The sequence below is a fragment of the Columba livia genome, chromosome 2 (assembly GCF_036013475.1).
Source record: "Columba livia isolate bColLiv1 breed racing homer chromosome 2, bColLiv1.pat.W.v2, whole genome shotgun sequence".
Classification (NCBI taxonomy): Eukaryota; Metazoa; Chordata; class Aves; order Columbiformes; family Columbidae; genus Columba; species Columba livia.
The window spans coordinates 78,530,483-78,545,154 of NC_088603.1; the positions used below are offsets into that span (position 1 = coordinate 78,530,483).

Below are 14,672 nucleotides of genomic sequence, written 5' to 3' on the forward strand. Positions count from 1 at the left end.
AACAGTTCTAGTAATAGCTCAATTTTCCCTCTCAATCTGCTAAACATATTTTTGCATTCTACATAATACCAGTAAGTTTAAAGAGGTTTAATCAACCAACACATGGCACGTATCCACATTCCTCTTATTGGCAAACATAAAAACATTGCTCAGTAACAGGCAGTCAAGGAAAACTTTAACCTCAAGTGTCATCTAAGAAGTCAAAGAACTTTCTTAAGAGCATTTTAGACATCCTTTGAACTGAAATTAACAACATGGAGCTGACATTCAAGATATGCAAGTTTGAGAAATATCTTTGCTAACTGTAGTATAGTTTTTCGCCTTTGAATCAATTTGCATCTACTATACTACTGGTAAGTGAAAATGAAGCTCCTCTGGAAATGCCCATATGGTATGGGTAATAGCTTTTTCATTTTTAAGATAGAGAAAAGAAGCGAATACATACATTTTTGTAAAACATTTCTACTTTTCAAGAGAAGTGTATTTTAATACCAACTTTCAAAGTGCAAAACAATACAATAATTGATTAAAGGATTAAATACTTTGTAAATACACAACCTGTGTAGCTTCTAATGTAAAACTATATTAACTTCCATTACTTTCTGTTTCTTAAATGTGTTCGCAAATAATTCTTAATGTTGTAAATGAGTGAGATTCAACTGTGGCACCTTACAAGGATATAAAGAAGCTTTGCAGAAACAAGTAGTCAAGATTCCCCATATTTCCACCTACGTTACCTGAGAGAAAAGTCAAATAAGCTGCTTTCTGCATTCCTGTGGTGTTTTGTTTCATGGTGCCCTCAGATGAATGCATTCATTAGCACAGAAACTATCTCTCAGGGTATCTTAAAGAACATAGTGAAGGAAAACAACACTTCTTATTCAAAGACTTTCCTTTAGCTGTCCACAAGAATAGAACACAAACTGAAACAAAATATTTCATTTAGAGCAAGTTTTGCCATGTGCTTATGGAGGCTGTATAACAGTCCTAGGATTATCAGCCAGCTGGAGCAAGCACCTGAGGAAAAAAGATAATAAAGGTGGACTTGAGGAGAAAAAGCTAGAAGGAGAAAGTTCTGGGAAAGCTTAAGGTAGGTTTTATGATTTTTTTTTTTTTCTTAAGATAAGCAAGCACAGTTTAAATGCCATTGTAGCATGACTAATGTAGTGCATGTGTTTTATGCTGATAATGTGTTATACCCACTTCAGGGGGTCCTGCTGAGATTCAGGTTGCTTCAGAGAAGAGCAATGAAACTGAGAAGTAAACAATGAACATTTTTTTACAGTCTCAATCCTTTAACACTGTAGTGAGCTTTTTTTTTTTTTTGTATGAGCAGTTTGAACACAGCTAGGGCACTTCTTGGACAGGCTACCGAGTGAAGATTGTATGAAAATATAACTGGTAGCAGGACAAGTCTCAATTTGACACAGCTTACTTTTTGTGGGATTGCACCAAACAGACTATATTCATGGACTCAATTTAGATTATTAGGCCAGAAATCTGAACTCATCAGCAAGGTTCTCTATCTTTACAAGTTTAAAACTACAACCAAGTCTGTTGATGAAATTCTGAAGATAGACAGAGAAGTAGGTTTTAATAAATGTTTGTTAGTGAAAGAAAAGTGATGTTTTTAAACTTTATTCCTATCTTTTTTATTTTGCTAACACTCTGGTAAAGTAAAATCATTTTATGTTTCAGAACTCAGACACTGAATACATGTAAACGCTGCTTCATTATTCTTTGAGGTGAGTTAACCAAACATGATTTTCATGGCTACCATAGAAAAAGGTCAATCTAATCATTTCCAGTCACAAACAACATGAGCTGACACTCTGCTTCCTAGCCTTTGTGACTAAAACATCTACAAATTAAAAGTGTGCTGATAGGTATGTAAATAATATTAACTTGCCTTTAATCTGATTATAAGCAAACTTAAAGGATGAGTGTCACGAGGATTGAGCCAGGCTCCAATGATACGACAAGGGGTAGTGGGTTCAAACTGGAAGCCAAGAGGTTCCACTTAAATATGAGAAGAAACTTCTTCTCAGTGAGGGTGACAGAACACTGGAACAGGCTGCCCAGGGGGGTTGTGGAGTCTCCTGCTCTGGAGGCATTCAAAACCCACCTGGACGCCTTCCTGTGTAACCTCATCTGGGTGTTCCTTCTCTAGCGGGGGGATTGGACTAGATGATCATTTGAGGTCCCTTCCAATCCCTAACATTCTGTGATTCTGTGAAACTTAATTAGTTTAACAACACCTTGCTCACATTTCGTATCATGGTATAGTCAGACACAATGCACAAGGATTTCACTAAGTAATGACCACCAAAGAGGCAAGCAAAGAAGGGTGTAATGACATGTAAAGGGCATCCAGTTAACACAAAAGTTCAAGACAGAGAAAAGCTTTGTACAAGGAGTGCAAATACGACACACTGGATACACAAAAGGACAAGTGGCAAAGCAAAGGAAGCTAGATAAGCAGTATTGGAACAGAGTAGATTCCCCTTTTGGGCAGAGGAAAGTGGCATAAAAACATCAGATATAAGTGCAGAAAATCAGAGAAGAAGACAAAACCACTTTGGTTTTGCCCTCTAATCAAAGAACACTCCTGATCATTCGGGTGTCAGTCACTAAAAGTGTCAAGAATTATCATCAGTTGTTAACAACTACACATCAGCTCTGTGTTATTGTATACTCATAGATAATGCAGAACATAAGGATTAAAGACTAAGTCTTGCATATGTAGTGATCATTATTAATAATCTGTAAATATAACTGTAGCAAGAACTGTGCCATTAATTCATTCAGTAGTTTGAAAAATATCCTGATTTGACAGTCTTTTAAAAAATCCATCACAAAAATATCTCATTACCTAACTGATATGTATTCATCTGCCTACCCCTATATTCAATTGCAATATGCTGAATTTTTGAGTCGTTTCCTTCTTGTCTTATAAATAAAATTATGATTTTGTACCTGTTTGTTTTCATAGTTGAGAAAGGGAATATCAATATTCAAAGTTACATTTATCAGTGTAAGAAGCATGTTACCTTGCAGTTGTTCTGCATTTTATACTTTCTGCTGTTATCAAGCAAATAGATTTGATATAGGGTGCAACTCTTACATCGTTTCTGTCCCCAGAATTGTGTGTTGTTTCTGAAGTACTTTAAATGCAATGAAGTTTGCCAGGCTATGATTCAACAAGAATGGTTGCAGTATTGCTTTCATTTTATTACCATTGGCAATGTTAGAGTAATTAGATAATTAATATGGTAATAATATTAGTAAAAACATCAGATGGGGATTAATTAGTCATACTAAATATCTCATATTTCATGAGTTATTTTATGGCCCAAGAGAAAAGGAAAATTAAATGACGGCTTAAAAGCCTACTTAGTAAGTAGTTCTTTTCCTTTCTTTTAAAGCAACACATTCAATGTGTTTTAAAGCACATTTTCTATATAAAGAGTTAGAAGTATACATTTCTTGTTATTTAGGTATGCGTACTAATAGAATAAAGGTATGTAATTATACGAATCTATTCTGCAATTAAGTATCTAACTATGCCTGGTTATACATCCTCCCACAAAATGGAGTCAAAATAATTGACATTGAAGCCGATTATTTATCACCAAGGAAAATATTTTTAATGGAAAAAAAATATTACCATGTCACTACTAATATTGAAAGGTATTTAAAGAGAATCAGTATTACTGGGTGAATGTACATTATAGAGCTTTATGAAATGCCTTTGGAAATAAAAATCAAAATGGAACATCAGAACTCTTTTTATTTATCTCTGTGGTTACAGTGATGAAATATGCAAGACCAAGCTCTGGTTGCCAAAGTCTCTTATTCAGTGAATAGGGATAGCACAAGCAATGACAGTTTCCTCTGTGTACCTTACCTATAATAACTACTAGCATGAACTACATCAGGGGCATGTGGTGCAAAATGGATTATGTGATTACCATGAATAACCTCAACATTTTAGGTTTTATTTTATAAAGTGATCTGGCTCATTTTGAATGACAATATTTTACCATTTTCTTGTAAGACTAGTGGAAACATCCTGTGGTGCTTATAGTTTTGTATGAACTGAAATGCTAATCTTCCAGGGACAAACTCAGCAAATCACTTCAGCATTAAACAGCAGCTAATAGGATATAAGCACATGAATATCTTATTATGTGCACACACACCACTGACCGTGATCTGTTTAGATTTTACTTTGTGTCAGTTCTTGATCCTTGACTTTTGCAATGATCTCTGTCATTGAGTTCATTGCAGGATCATAGCCTAGAACTGCCAAAATTTAATCCAGATATTTGGACTAGCAGCTTTGTTATGTATCATAATTAAAAAACAAAACAAAACAAAACAAAAAACAAAAAACAAAAAAACAAAAAAAAACAAAAAAAAACAAAAACAAAAAAAAAAAAAAAACACTCTCAAAGCCCTGAGACCATGGTTAGTAACACATGTAAGTCAAATGAGTTTCTAGTTTTATATTTAATCCATGGAAGATTTTGTGGATTGGGGTGGAGGGGGAAAATGTCAGTTTCTGGAATGAAAATTCCAGTCTCTTTACAAAAAGGCTTGAGGGAATAACTTGCAGAATTTTAATCAGTCCCAAAAGTCATACTGCTAGATTTAAAGTCTAGCATATGAGTCCTTTAAGCCTAGCAATGTAAGGGACTATAGTTCAAGCCCATAGACAGAGTTGTCATTCAGGGACGGTGATGACAAAGCCTAAAGGCAGGGACTTAGAATAATGCTGTATTTCCAGTGAGGCAGACATGTTGCAGCTTTGTCTGTCAAGCTGTAAAAGTAAGCAGGTCTGAAGGTAACAAGTAAACAGAAAGATTCTGGAATGCCTGGAGTATTAAAATAATGAATTAAGGAGGCTAAGCATGCTGGCAGCGAAAGAGAATTTGTGGGATTGGCTATATCTGCATTCCAGCTCTTTGCTCCTGGCAAAATACATAAAAAGCTTAATTTTCCATAAAGTTGTTCATGAATGTCATCACAATGCAGAATCAGTTTTTTATATTTTACATATACTATGATATACCTGTTTCCTGTAATTGTGCTTCCTAGCAGCCAGTGAATTGTCAGAGACATTCTGATATAAAATTTTGTAATTAATACTTCATTTTCAGCCAAAGAATCAGAAAAGCACAGAATGATTGGGGGTGAGAAGAGACCTCTGGAGATCATCTAGTCCACCCCCCCTGCTAAAGGATGTTCACCTATAGAAGGCTGCACAGAATCTTATCCAGGCAAGTTTTGAATATCTCCAGAGAAGGAGACTCCACAATCTCTCTGGACAGCCTGTTCCAGTGTTCTGTCACCCTCAAAGTGAAGAAGTTTCTTCTCACATTCAGATGGAACTTCCTGTGTTTCAGTTTGTCCCCATTGGGCACCACTGAAAAGAGTCTAGCCCCATCTTTTTAACACCAGCCCTGGAGATATTTATAAGCATTGATAAAATCCCCTCTCAGTCTTCTCCAGGCCAAAATGAGCCAGCTGTCTCAGCCTTTCCTTGTAAGAAAGTTGCTCTCCACTGGACTGTCTTCTCTAGTTCCTTGTCTTTCTTGAACTGAGGAGCCCTAAACTGGACACAGTACTCCAGATATGGCCTTACCAGGGCAGAGTAGAGGGGGAGGATAACCTCCCTCAACCTGCTGGACACCCCAGAATACTACTGACCTTCTTGTCCACAAGAGCACGTTGCTGGCTCATGGTCAACCTGTCATCCACCGCGACTCACAGGTCCTTCTCCTCAGAGATGCTTTCCAGCAGGTCAGCTCCTAACCTGTACTGGTGCATGGGGTTATTCCTCCTCAGGTGCAGGACCCTAAACTTGTCTTTGTTGAATGTCATTAGGTTCCCCTCTGCTCAACTCTCTAGCCTGTCCAGGTCTTGGTGAATGGCAGCACAGCCTTCCGGTGTCCAAGGAAAGAAACAGAGCAACTTCACACAATTATCAACAACATAAAATTCTTCTAGATATCCAGCAGAAATCACTTGCTATCCTTCTAAAGGGAAACAAGAATGGGGAACAACTCTCTACACTTTGCATTGTATAAAGCTTCTCCACTTGAAAGGCAAATATCGTTCTTCACAGGGTGGAACAAGGTGCCTTGTAGATGTGTACTATTGTGCCGAGGTAGCACACTGAACAGGGCTGCCTACCATCCTCTGCTGTTGATCAAACCATAAGAAATTAAAGGAGCTCTGTACTTCTGAAGGAAAAAGTGTACAGTGCTATAAAATTTTAAGTCACCACCTAGCTGCCATTTCTATCTCTCAGGAACTGAACTGGGAATAAAATTATTCTTACTAGCCTAGAGATCTCTTCCCCACCTCAGAAAGTGTTTTAAGTGGAAAGATTGTTTGGAAATCTCAAAAGCAAATTAATTCATCTAATAAGAGAGGGACTCTGGCAAAGCAAATGTTAACCTTTTTTATAGTACATATGTACACATTATATGATTCTTAAAGTTTGCTTCAGATATCAGCAGTATCTCTGGAGAGTTTATTACACTTGATTATTCCACTTAAGTATTCATAAATATTTATGCACCAATTGATGTTCTCGATGTAATCTTTCAGTGGCTGGTACAAATATGTCACTGAAAAGAACCGTGAGGGAATCTGCAGTTAGCAATTAGTGATTCAAACATATAATGTGAAAAGTTGCAAATCTCACTTGTATAAAATAAGCTTCTGCATTGAACATATGAATTAGTTTAGTTTCCAAATGCAAGTCACCAGCAGAGAGCTAAGCCTGTTCTCTAAAGGCTGAGTTATGAAGGTACCATAAATGAAAGCGTAAAGGTTCACCTGAATTAGCTTACACTAGTTCTGTTTTCCCAAATAATATGCAAATTTTCCATTACTGTTCCATTACCTTTAGATTTTTTTCCTCCTTTCTTCAGATACATTTATACCTCTCTTGACCAGTATGACACTAACAGCCTTGTATAATATCCTCATGAATAATTTCTATGTTCTTGGAGTATATTACATCATACAAACAGCTGCTGATACAGTCTGTTTGCTTGATTTAGAATTTTATATGAGCTTGTTAACTTTGTCGTGGAGATAGTAACCAAACATTATCATTCTGCTACCTCACATGCTATGTGAAAGTAGGTACAAAGTATTAAGTCTTTATTTCCTTTTATGTGTTATTAATGATCAAATAAAATGGTGACTAATGAAGCAATAATAAGGCAGGCCATATGTTATCACATTTTGTCTGGAAGGAAAAGGATGTGCAATCATACTTTTAAACTGATTGCCTAAAATATATGACTGGATTTAAAAAAAAAATAAAAATAAATCATATTATGTAAGGTTCTCTTCACTTCGATGGAAGCTGTGGGTTAATGTCAGATCTAAATACCAAAGAGATAGTACGTGGCTACCTCCTGAAGATCTCCATGTAGAATTTCTTCCCCTATTAAGTTAGATTGGTCTTGTCCTCCTCTTCTGCATAACTAACCTACGGATTGCTCTTTGCTGTCACGTCCTGGGATACCTAAAAGAACCCACTTTGTGGTTGACCTCCTTGCCCCTGGCAGTTGCCCATGACCTCTTTTAATTTGGAAACTCAGCCATGAGAAAGCTGTCAAGGATGAACTGTCTCTGTAGTTTAGTCGACTGAAGTTCATCATCCTGTATATACACATACTTTCAACAGTTCATGTCCCAGTTGTCTGTGACTTGTCCCAGACTAAGCCTTAACCAAACAGACCTGACTTGCTATTTTGCTGCCACAAATGTACAGTTCCACTTCAGTGCCAGCTTAAAACACAGGCAAAAGAAGAAGTGATTGATTAAAGCAAGCTGGCTGCCAGATACTGCAAAACAGGAGTTGCAAAAAATGTTAATGCCAGAGCCCTGTGAGAAGAAAGGCATGATACTTCTTCTGTGGCTTTTGTTCCTCAGGGAACTGCTGCGTGTCAGCTGCTGTCTGCAGGGAGGCCTGATGCTCCTGGCAGCTCTCACTATGGGCTTACATTTCCAGCCTACAGTAGCAAAAGCCTTAAGCTTTTGCAGGGCTGTCACCAGCAGCACGTCATTCACTCTGTGACGTTCAGAGTCAAGAAATTCAAACAAATAGAGAGTAGGGCAAACATATTTTGACCATTTTTTTTGGTTGGTTTTTGTCCCCAAGAAAAGAGAAGTTGCAAATAAAAGCAGTTTCTGGAGACTTTATGAAAAGCCTGGCTTTATAATAAATCTGCAGATAGTGTAAAAGGCCTAAAGTCTTTTGTTTAGGCGTTTGTACTCTCACCAGTCTTGGTAACTGGTAAGGTCCCTTTTAGTGGTAGTTTTCCTTTGTACTATATAAACGTCTTCTCTTACCTTCTATAATTCTTATTGCAGGGAAAAGTGACGTCTTTGTACAATAATATGTTTGGAAGGTAGAAACCAATAACTTAGGATATGAAAAACATATTTGTTGTGAAAGAGATCTGTTCTTCCAACACAAATTCTAATTGGGCCAAACAGTAAAATACCTGTTACTTCAATGCTCAAAAAACTATCCCTTCATTTTACAGGTGACAAGCAAAAGGGAAAACTATGTTACGTGAACCTATTTTCTTTCCAGTATGTAATGAAATGATATATAAGTGCTCAGATTCAGGTAAGTAGTTTTTGCAGCTTTTATGTAATTCTTTAGACCATGAGAAATAAATTGTTTTTAAGAATATCATCCCAGGAATTGTTCAAGGGGAGGGTTATTGCTTCTGTTAACATGTTTTTGGATTGGATATGTTAATATACTTTCATTACTGTTAGACCATTTCTAGCTTTCTAATTCAGAGCTATAGGCAATGAAGCAATCATAAAAACTACCATTTGAAGTGGCAAACTCTAAGTCAGGGAGAATTATTTGTGTCTACAGAGTTTCTATTTTATGTGAACTAAAATTTGATGTCACAACACAAGCGTGGGTTTTTTATATATTGCTACTATCTCTCTCATTTGCATAATGTAAGTCATAATCAATGCAATATTTTATTGCAAATTTGAAGCATACATCTCATCTATGAAATGAGACATTAAAGATAGAACCTATATATATCTTCCAAATGTGTGTGAAAGACACAAATAATTGACAGAAATTCAGAAGATTCATATGTCAATTGAATGTCATTTTAGGACATAAATACATTACATCCTCTTCTAAAATTCACAGTCATATTCCAGTTCTGGCACTACTGAAAACTTTAGCAAGGGAGAAATAATGCAGATATGATATCAGAAACAGTAAGCCACATTAACCCACTTTTGAATACTCTTCTGTCAAAAGTGCAAGTATGAAATGACACTGACTAGAGAAAGTCAGCTAGGCTCCAAGTGATTTAATATGAGAGATAGGTGTTTAGACTAAGAAAAGCAGCTACCTAAATGAAAGGAATACAAACAAGAACCCACTTAAAGAAAATATATACAGATGGAGACAAGCAAATCTGCATAATGAAGAAAAAGGTAGATGAGTTCCTCAACTTGCACAGTAAAGAGTTCATTGGTTCAAGAAGCTCTTTTTCATCAAAAAGAACATTTGTGTACCAGCAGTGAAGAAGTCAACATTCTGAAAAACACTTTCTGAGAATAAATGGTTTTGTTCATCAGAAATAATCTCCTACTTTGAAAATACTAACAATTACTAATCTCACAGAAGGGTGAATGTTATTTAGAAGATATATGAAAGCCGGTGAATTAAAAAAAAAATCCAAGAATATACACCTTAAACTAGAAGGAAGGTTACAGGCATTCTACACAATCTCCTGTTGAAACAAACAAAAAAACAAACAAACAAAAAAACAAAAAACAATAACAACAAAAAGAAAAAAAATTATTGCTTCTCTAAGAAAACTTGCTTGAAGTAGAGAAGATGGAGTTAAAATTATCCAAATCAAAAACAGCAGACATACAAGCAATTATAAGTAAAATAAGTTTATAGTTGACAGATGACATTTAAGTACAAAGTGTGAATGATTCATGGCCTCCTTCCCCCTAAAAACTGAATAAAATTTCAATAAGTACTCCAGCTATATGCTTTTTTCCAACACTGTCATAAGGACAGAGAAAATAAAAAGTTTATCAATTTACGTAAAATAAATATTGATATTCCTCAGGATTCTGTAACTTCATGAGTAAAAATATCATAGAATGAAAAAGATTTTGTTTTGAATATGCAAACTGTGAACATTCAAGTGCATTCTGAACACCCTGAACATTGATACATCTAGAATATTGTTCATGACATTGAATTATCCAAGGAACAGATACAACCCTTTCATTCTACAACAAATATTAAACATTTTCTACAAAGAAACAGCTCAGAATAAAATTGACAAGTCTAATTAAAGAATCACACAGAATCACAGAATCGACTGGGTTGGAAAAGACCTCAGAGATCATCAAGTCCAACCCTTGGTCCAACTTCAGTCCATTTACTAGATCATGGCACTAAGTGCCATGTCCAATCTAAGATTAAAAGCCTCCAGGGACGGTGAGTCCACCACCTCCCTGGGCAGCCCATTCCAATGCCTGACCACTCTCTCTGTAAAGAATTTCTTTCTAATATCCAGCCTAAATTTCCCCTGGCAGAGTTTAAGCCCATGCCCCCTTGCTGCCTCATATAGGGGAAGTTGCTTTTCTGTCTGTTTTTACTGGATCAGCATCCAGAAAGACAGTAGCAAATAGTACAAAAAGTAAGTACAGAATAATCAATACAACCATATTGTTTCTGTCCTATTAAAATGCTCAGAAAGTATTGAACATTCTCCATTTCCATTACAGTAAAAGAACATTGTCGATATAATGCATGGAACAGTGGAAAACTAAAACAAAAACCAAACCAAACCAACAAAAAACACATACTGATTTCCTTTGTTTGCCTGCTTCCATAGCAAAATAATCCCAGATTTGGTTTATGAGATAATTCTACTGCTGGTTTTTGGTGCTGGTTTAGTGATCTTTGACAGGAAATTCTGTCTGTTCCACTATTCATTATGCTGAAATAATCCCACTCTATCAGCTTTCATGAACCAGCCATGGAAGAACATGTAAATTCTGAAGCTGTATAAAAAAAACTTCTTGCATTAACATGCAGTGATTTTTCTCCATGACTAGAAGATAATTACACTGCTGATGTTGCCCACTTGGAAGATGCACTTAAATGTATCAGCAGTGCTTGAGATAACATCAGCTAAGTGCTTTTTGATTAAGTCTTTTATAATTACTCATTTTCACAAAGCATCTGTTTGAAGGGCACCTTAGTCATCAAAGACAAGACGCTAATGGAAACCTTTTACTATTTTGGATTTCTTACACTGATTTGACATTCTGCTTAGATTTATGAAAAGTGAGAAGAGAGTGTGGATGCTCTGTGTGAAACCCAACCATGCCATGATTCCCTGAATTTTGATATATAATGCAAACTGTCTCTTATTTACTACATGACTATGCAGAGATGATGGATGTATTTGTTAGCTACTCAGCTTGGAAGCTCATTGGCTCAAACTGGAGAACTGCAATACATCAGCCGATAGAAGAGGCAACAAACAAAAATATTCAGACCGCAAGTCTAAAACAGAATTTTACAATAAGTACTGTTTAATTCCTAAGCAATGAAGCACTTTTATGAGATTACTGAGTAATCTAAGATAACTGAATAACACCTTAATGATTTCTGCAAATGTCGAGGAGTCTGGCATTTGAAAAGACCAGGAAAACATTCAAATCTTGCATGAAATATTTGAGGAAACTGAATAATCCAGTGAGTATTATCAAAAAGACTTTGCTGGTCCATCAAGTGGGAAACTAATCCCAACAGATGTTGGTATCTGGTTGAAATCACTGGAGGGGTAAACGTATCACAATTTTAGAGTCGTCTCAAGTGTGAGATGATTCTCATCCTCCTTGCAGAAACTGTATAACCAGATGTCCTTAAAATGTATTCAGACATCAACTTAAAGAAAGAATAACTTAGGAAAGAAAGTCGTATTAAGAACAGACAGGAATACAGGAATGTATTTAGAAACACGTTTGCTGGTGCTCAAAGCAGATGTTGGGGCATTTGACAAATACTGTAATATCTTTTTCTCTAGGAATCAGCAACATAAGGTGAAACGCTGAGTGCTGAAAAATGACATTTCTAGGTAAAGGGATAGTATGGGTTGTAAACATTATCGAAACAAGGCTCATTGTTATACCAGCAGCCTGAATGCTAACAAAACATTTGCAGAACATTCAGAACATGCCCGGTGCCTAAGAAGACAAGAAGAAGGTTCAAGTCAAATGATTAATACAGACTTCAGTGTGTATGGGGAGATATTGATAAAATATTGAATCATATAATCATAGAATCATTTTGGTTGGAAGAGGCCTTAAAGATCATAGGGTCTAACCATGAACCTAACTCAGGCACTAAACCGTATCCCTATGAATCTCATCTGTAGATCTTTTAAACACCTCCGGGGATGGTGACTCAGCTACTCCCCTGGGCAGCCTGTTCCAGCACTTCACAACTCTTTCTGTGAGGATTTGTTTCCTGACATCCAATCCAAATCTTCCCTTGTACAACTTGAGGCCATTTCCTCTTGTCCTGTCACTTGCTACTTGGGAGAAAAGACCAACACCCTTCATGCTACAACTTCCTTTCAGGTAGTTGTTTAAAGCAATAAGGTCCCCCCTAAGTCCTTTTCTGCAGACTGAACAGCCCCAGTTCCCTCAGCTGCTTCTCATAAGACTTGTTCTCTGGACCCCTCACAAGCTTCATTGCCTTCCCTGAACACTCTCCAGTACCTCAATGTCTTTCTTGTAGTGAGTGGCTCAAAATAGAACACAGCATTCAAGGTGCAGCCTCACCAGTGCTGAGTGATATGCTGAGATGTGCAACAAAGAGCCAGTAACAAGCATTATGTTTTAGGAAAATATCTGGAAGCTAAAAGTTCCAACAATAGTGGAATAATTTATGCATCTACACCAAGAAAGTGTTGATGGATTAAAAAAAAAAAAAAAGAATGCAGAGATAAATCACATTACAAAAATCTGTTACATGTGATTTGTAGACTAACAAAAGACTACTCTTGGAAAACGTAATTTCTGAAATCCTCTTAGGCAGAGAAGAACTCATTTTGATTTATGTCGCAACACAAATGCTAACAGTAAATCAATAAATCAATCAATCACTGTTTTAAACTTTGAGTGTAGTAGTGTTGTTGGAACACAGACCTGGACAAGAGTTTTACACTAGCAGAAAAGAGGACTTCCTTAGGATTTATGTTTGCAGAGCACTGACTAAATTGCACATTTTTACACTTTGATACTTTGAGCACTTTCACAGGAAAAAGAAACTTAAGAATGCAGTTCAAAAACCCTTTCAAGCCTGAACAACTTTTTTTGAGAAGAATTACGAAATCATTACTCATCTTTCTATACCTAGAACTGTAGCAACAGATAAAATCATAAATACCATTACTAGACTTTCTGTGACAAAACTGACACAACTGAATCTAGACAATTTTGCCTTGTAAAGAGAGTTTATTTTCACATGTGGGTTATCAGGAGGAATCTTGGAGATGAAAGCTGTGTGAGTCCATCATACTGAGTACAACAAGATGTCATGGCTGAAGCCAGAAGAAATGTGGATGTCCAATGGATAACTGCATCGTCCACATCTACTGTTACTCTAGAACTTATATCTGTGTCCATTAGTAATGCATAATTTTGTATTAGTAATGTGGTTAAGTGATAGACATATTAAGCTGGAATGTGTGCCAGCCAAAATAAAAATAAAGAGGAGGTTGGTGGAGACAGATTAAGTGAAGATTTGGACAAGAAAGGGAAGGAAGAAAGAAAGAGTAATTATGTCTGAAGTACCCAGTCTTTACAAAATGCCTTTTAGAACAGGTAGTATGCTTGCTTTACTTATTGCCAGTACATTTAAGAAAATGACATATTTTTAATGTTAATTTTACTTTTTGAGCAATAATGTATCAAATGGGAGGGTAAGAGAATAATATCATATGTGAAACAATGATTGAATCAAAGATATTATTTTATATAATATCTGTTGGCAGATGGTCTCTGTAGAATTTCACCAATTTACCATCTCAGGTAGTGAAATTTCTGTTCTTGAGATATTGATTACTATCACTATACAGTCCAACTGGTTATTGTAATATGCCTTCTCTGATTGCTTTGGCTACAGGCAAATCCAGATAGAAAAATTTGAGAACAGCATTCATTAATATTGGTTGCAAGGTTTTTAAGACATTAAGATAGCTCATATTCTTATTAGGCTTCCCATTAGGAAAATAAACTCTTTCCTCTAAGTCCTGGCTTCTTATTTAAGTCTTTCTGTAAAAAATATTGCCTCAGATGGCAATATGTGAACTCGAAAAATTTAAAGGAACTTGTGAAAAGCAGTCTTAAATTGAAGAGATAGCTTAGCATATTTTTATATAAACCCTATTACCCAGTCAAACAGTGGTGCTTTCTATGTAATCTCATCCACCAGTATGAAAATTGTTACACTATACTACCAAGAATACTCAAAGATGATGATATGCACATATTCTGGCTATGTTCCATTTGTTTATAATGAAACCTGGATGAACAATATCAAACAAATTGCAGCT

General features: G+C 36.1%; 1 long non-coding RNA gene across 1 annotated transcript; it reads left to right on the forward strand.

Annotated features, from left to right (window-relative positions):
* The first annotated feature begins 828 nt into the window (after positions 1-828).
* On the forward strand, positions 829-5,265 carry LOC135578843 (uncharacterized). Its single transcript, XR_010470983.1, has 3 exons — positions 829-1,090; positions 1,699-1,745; positions 5,163-5,265. It is a non-coding gene; the product is annotated as an uncharacterized LOC135578843 (long non-coding RNA).
* The last annotated feature ends 9,407 nt before the right edge of the window (positions 5,266-14,672 follow it).